General features: G+C 40.0%; 1 pseudogene; it reads left to right on the top strand.

Moving 5' to 3' along the window:
- Positions 1–3579: 3579 nt before the first annotated feature.
- Positions 3580–4162, top strand: LOC102544542 (glutathione S-transferase Mu 1 pseudogene; annotated as a pseudogene).
- The last annotated feature ends 1974 nt before the right edge of the window (positions 4163–6136 follow it).

Genomic DNA, 6136 nt, shown 5'->3' on the forward strand with positions numbered 1-6136 from the left:
ATTACACATCCATATTACAGTCTCTCCATTTACATAAGTGAAACAAAATTTGCATGAAGCAGTAGCAACCCTGAATGTGCACTGTGATATTTTCCAGTCTATTCCATCTCATCCCAGTTCATTAAAAAATACAAATCATGACTCTTTAAATGAATTTTACAACCCACCAATGGATTATAACCTGCAGTAAGGAAAAACACTGATCTCATGTCCTGTCCTGTGTTGCAGTGGCTGGAATATTAAAATCTATGTTCCGCAGGCTCTCTTGCAGCTGGGTTCTGGAACATTCTTATTCTAGTCTCTGGGTCTCTTAATTGTGCTTTTATATCTTTTATTTCCTTTTCAGTTCTACTCCATTTAGGTAATTTTTTCATTCCATTCTTTTTCAAGTTCAACATTACTCTCTTTGGCTATGTATAGTGCATTGTTTACCATATCCACTGAGTTGGTCATTTCCAAAGCTATATATTTTTTATTTCTGAAAATTTCATTTCACTGGTTTTCAAATCTTTCTGTTTGTTTTGTTGATAATAGTATTCCCCTCCATGATTTTTAATTTCTTATTTTCTTTCTTTAGCCAATTTAATATACTGACAGTATATATATAATTCCATTATATAAAGTTTAAAAGAATAATATTCTTCATTTTTTTATGCTGACTCTCATTCATGGTGGCCTGTTTTCTTGTATTGATTTTAATATTTTTATTGTGAGCTCATGCTTCGTGGAAGGGGAGAGATTATTTGTGGAAATCCTTTGTGGCCCATTTTGACAATGGGTCCCTTAACAGAGATATTACATTTTCTTTTCTAAGCCTCTTGGAGTGTAATCAAACTGAGACTACCTTCCCAATTTTATACTGATTTTACAGGAGTTTCTTGAATCACTCAGTGTGTTCGGCAGGATAAGAGAGAATTTACATATGTATGTATTTATTTATTTGTCTATTATTTTTTAAGTCCCTATTTGCAAGTCCTTTTTAAAAAAGATTGAGTCAGAGTTGAAGTACAATATTACATATATGAGTGTAATTCACAATTCTTAGAGGTTATACTCCATTTATAGTTATTATAAAATATTGACCATATTCCCTGTGCTGTACAATATATCCAGAGAATATCTTATTTATAATTATAGTATATCACTCAATGGGATCTGATTCCCCAGATTTCCAATGTATGAGTATGTGGAATTTCCCCAGACACCACAATTATCCAGACACCAGCTGGGTGTCCTGCGATACAAGTCAGTTCTGACACCATCTATCCGAAGATAGCATCAGATTCCACAGATTCAGGGCTCAGTCCCAGACTGCCCCTCCCTACCACTTCAGATGCCAACCACAAGCCCAGGTTATCACCTGTACTTCTGACCAACTGACTATAAATCAGAGGTTCCCACGATCCCCTCCTTGGATTTGATTAATTTGCTAGAGCAATTCACAGTCCTCTGGAAACCTGTTTACTTACTAGATTACTGGTTTGTTATGAAAGATTATAACTCAGGAACAGCCAGATGGAAGGGATGCATAGGGCATGGTATGGGGCAAGGGTGAGGAGCTTCCATGCCCTCTCCAGGTGCCCCACTCTCCCCACACCTCTACACGTTCACCAATCCAGAAGCTCTCTGAACCCTGTCCTTTTGGTGTTTTAGATTAAGGTATACACGCTTTTTTTTTTTCTGTAAGATATAATGCTATTGCACAGTTAATGGGATTACATAGGCATGATTGATTAAATTGTGGACCATTGGTGATTGAATCCACTCTCCAGGCCCTCTCTCCTCCCTGGGAGTGGGGGTTGTGGGACTGAAATTTCCAACCCTCCCATCACTTCCTTGGTCCCTCTGTTGACCAGGCCCTATCCTGAGGTGGTTTCCAAAGGTCTCTTCCTTAACATAACAAAAGATACCTTTATTTCCCTAATCACAAGACATTCCAAGGGTTTTAGATGCTCTGTGCCAGATCCCAGGCTGAAGACCAAAAAAATATTTCTTGTTATAAATCACAAGATCACAATCACATTCATCTAATTTCTGATAAACGCTACTTGGTTGCATTTCTTGCATCAACCCTAGACATTTTTATTTTGTTTTGTTTTGCCCTCAGTACACTGCTGGATTTTACTGCATGAGATGTCTAGGATTTCTGGTTTTTTACATTTGTCTTCATAAATTGTGTGTGTGTGTGTGTGTGTGTGTGTAGGGAGAGAGTGAGTGAGCAAATGAATTTAATCGTAACATCTCTGTCACTGAAGGTAACAAATGTTTGTTTCTTGTTCATACAGATTCTGCTTCAAGTGGGGCATCTCTTTAGAGCATCTCTCCCCAATCCGTGATTCAGAGGGATCCAGGCTGTTTTCATATTATGATGTTGTCCTGACTTCCAGGTCTCTAAAACAGGGGAAGAAAGCACTCAAAAACGGTGAAGGCGCTTTTGATTTTCTCAGCTCAGAAATGACTAACCCTGAACAAAAACTAGTCATGTGGCCCTACCCACCTGTAAGGGAGGTGGGAAGTACAGTCTTTCAGGTGCTCAGGAAAGAAAGGAGAACTGCATTTTGGAGACAACAATGTCTGCCACTCAGGCAGTGTCAATTTGAACCCTATAAAGGTAGCCTGCAGTTTTAAATTCTCAAGGGAGAATTTTTTCCCACACCAATCCCAGACCCAGACATTGACCTTTTGCTAGAGAATTTATATCTTGTCTATACTTCCAACTATTCCAAAGAGTTTTGAATAAAGAATAAAGAGTTTTAGAAACAGACTCACAGACATAGAAGACAAACTTACGGTTACCAGGGGGAAAGGGGGTGGGAAGGGATAAATTGGGAGTTTGGGATTTGCAGACACTAACTACTATATATAAAATAGTTACACAACAAGTTTCTTTTGTAGAGCACAGGGGGCTATATTCAATATCTTGTAGTAACCTATAATGAAAAAGAGTATGAAAATGAATATATGCATGTATATGTATGAGTGAAACATGATGCTGCACACCAGAAATTGATGCAACATTGTAAACCGACTATACTTCAAGTGAAAAAAAGAATAAAGAGTTTTGAAATTCAATGTTTTATTCAGAAGACTCTTAATTCCATTCTTTGCCTCACACGGGCCCGAGGCCTTGGTGCCTTTCCAAGTGGTTATTAATATACAAGTATTTTACTTACTGATGTAAGTAAAGCTCTTAGGGTAACCAAAGCACTAGTGTATATTTACTTAGTAGGCTTCCTTTTAATTTTTGACTCCCAAGGATCTCTCCCTCCCTTCCTTCCTTTTTTCCTATGACTTTTTATTTTGATATAATTTCTAACTTAAAGAAAACTTGCAAGAATGAAGTTTCAGCCTAGCTCCACTGAGGCCATCTCTTGAGTCCGCAGAAAGCTGAACCCTGGCCATGACCTTGGGTTACTGGGACATTTGTAGGCTTTCTACACCATCTGCTGTTAGAATGCAAAGACTTGGGAGTGGCTTCAAGATGGGGGATGGAACAGAAGGACGTGTAGTTTACCCTCTCCCATGAATACATCAGAAGTACATCTCCATGTGAAACAATTCTCACAGAATGCCTACTGAACTCTGGAATACAAAGACTTAAACTATGAGGAGAACCTGATGGGAGATGCTCCTATGACAGAAGCCAGTGGCCAAATGAGAAATTGAAGCTGGGCTTGGACTTTCCCAATCTGCCCTATTTAACTGGTGATACTCACAGGATCACCCAGAGTAATGCAACCCTTTGCTACATTGCTTGCAAGGACAACCTATGAGGGAAGACAGAAGGGGAGAAGATTCACGTAGACATTTTTGAGAACTAGGTTATGGACACCTCTATTTAGCTGGCCAGTGTCAGCTACAGCCCTCACGCTGAGAAACTGAAGCCTGAGTCCTTGGCGGAGCTCCATGAAGAGATGAAGCTCTTCTCAGTTTCTGGAGAAGAGGCCATGGTTTGCAGGAGACGAGATCACCTCTGTGGATTTTCTCCCTTATGACATTCTTGACCTGCACCGTGTGTTTGAGCCCTAAGGCCTGGATACATTTCTAACATGAAAGACTTCATCACCACATAGATGGCCTGAAGATTTCTGCCTACGTAAAGTTCAGCTGCCTTCTCCCAGGCCCTGTGTACATAAAGATGGCTGCCTTGGGCAACAGGTAGGTCCCTGAAGGTCAGAAGATAGGAGGTGCCCCAGCTTCATTGGGGCCCTGGAGAAAAGCTGGACCTCCCTACATCCCCAGAATCATTCCTCTTGTTCCATTCTCCTTCTTTTCTTTCCCTTCCCCCATCCCCCTTATCGGGCCCCTTTCCTCCCCTAATCCTTGTTCATATTGGCCCTTTAAAGATCTATAGCACCTTATTTTCTTCAGCAAATCTGCCCCCATTGTTGTCCTTCCTGCATCAGCCAACCAGACCCATCCTTCCCTTCAGTGGTTGTCTCTGCTTTGAGGTACCTGACTGGACCCCTCACCAGTAAGTTTCAACCCTGAGCTCCCCAACATGGATCTGAAGACCAGTATTGGATTGATGTGCAGACGCAGCTCCCCAAGCAGGGCCCCTACTCCAGCCCTGCATGATCCCAGATAAAGCCTTCACACACACACAAACACACACACACACACACACACACACACACACACAGAGAGAGAGAGAGAGAGAGAGAGAGACAGAGACAGAGACAGAGACAGAGCAATTGTAAGAATTCCTATATACCATTTACCCAGATTCATCAATTGGATACATTTTGCTTATTGAAATCTCTCTCTCTCTCTCTCTCTCTCTCTTAATCTCTTCTACACACACACACACACACACAACCAAATTTATGAAGGAAAATGTAAGAAAAGAAAATTGCAGACCTATCTCATGAAGTGAATGTCACTGTATCAAACCCAACAGAACTAAAAACAAAACGATAAAAAAATGAAACCTGTAGTAATCATATTTTTAACTTTCTGTATTTTATCATGCTTTGACATCCTGGGGCCTTGCTAATCCTGAAGGGACTGCCTCTTCCAGGGCTAGCTAATTCCTAGAGATATTAAACAACTTGCCTGCCTGGATGTCTTTCATATGCAAACCAACCAATCTATATAGTTCATGCCCCCAACCACCTTCTTTATTGAGCTCTCTCACACCAAGCCAATATTCTCCTTGCCCTAAATCACCCCAGGGCCAGGTACAGGACAATTGGGGACCACCCCCATAGCCCAGAGCCCGCTGAAATTATTCAAACTAGCCAATCCTAAAGTGCTTAACTTCCCTTGCCCATTCTTTCCCACCAAAACCGCAATGAAGGCTTGTGGTCTTAATTTTCCTTGCTCATTCTGCCTCCTACCCAACCCTGGTACTTCCCCATGTGGCCCTGCATGGTGTGACATGTCCTCTTCTCTTGGGAACTCTGAGTAATAAATTCTTATTTCAAAGGCAGTTGTCTTCATATCTATCACCTTGCCATACCTGATTAAAACAAGTCCTGGGACGATTTCAAGACATCAACCAAGTAGAGTTTATCCCAGAAACAAAATGATAATTTATTATTAGAAAATCTATTAAAATGATATACCACACTAATAAAGAACAAAGTTCTATAATCATGTCACTTAAGCAGAAAAAGCATTTGATAAATTTCAACTAAATGTATCCATCCAAAACCTAGGGCAAACATGTATTTCATTGTGACACTTTTGACATACTCCCATAAAGTCAGGATCTCAATAAGCGTTAATAAATGCTTCAGTCTGACATTATACTGAAGGTACTAACCAACGCAAAAAGTCAAGAAAAACAGCGTATCCAACTTGGATTACGAAGAGACAAGCTGTCTTTATTTGCGGGTTATGTGATTGTTTACATAGAAAATTCAATAGAACCTACAGATAAATTATTGAAACAAATAAGTAGCTTCATTGGGTTTGCTGGATAAAATATCAACATATGAACCCAACTGAAGTCCTCCAAGTGTCTTCATATTGTATTTTATAATACCTAATACTGAGTGGCAATAGCAAATTTTAGAAAGATTCATGTGGTCTGGTCTCATTTATGTAAGTTTAAAACCCCCCAAATAATACTATCTATGTTCTAGGGGTGTACACAAGTGTGATCATTTAACTAAAGCTTGCTTGATAATGA

The sequence above is a fragment of the Vicugna pacos genome, chromosome X, assembly GCF_048564905.1.
Source record: "Vicugna pacos chromosome X, VicPac4, whole genome shotgun sequence".
Taxonomy (NCBI): domain Eukaryota; kingdom Metazoa; phylum Chordata; class Mammalia; order Artiodactyla; family Camelidae; genus Vicugna; species Vicugna pacos.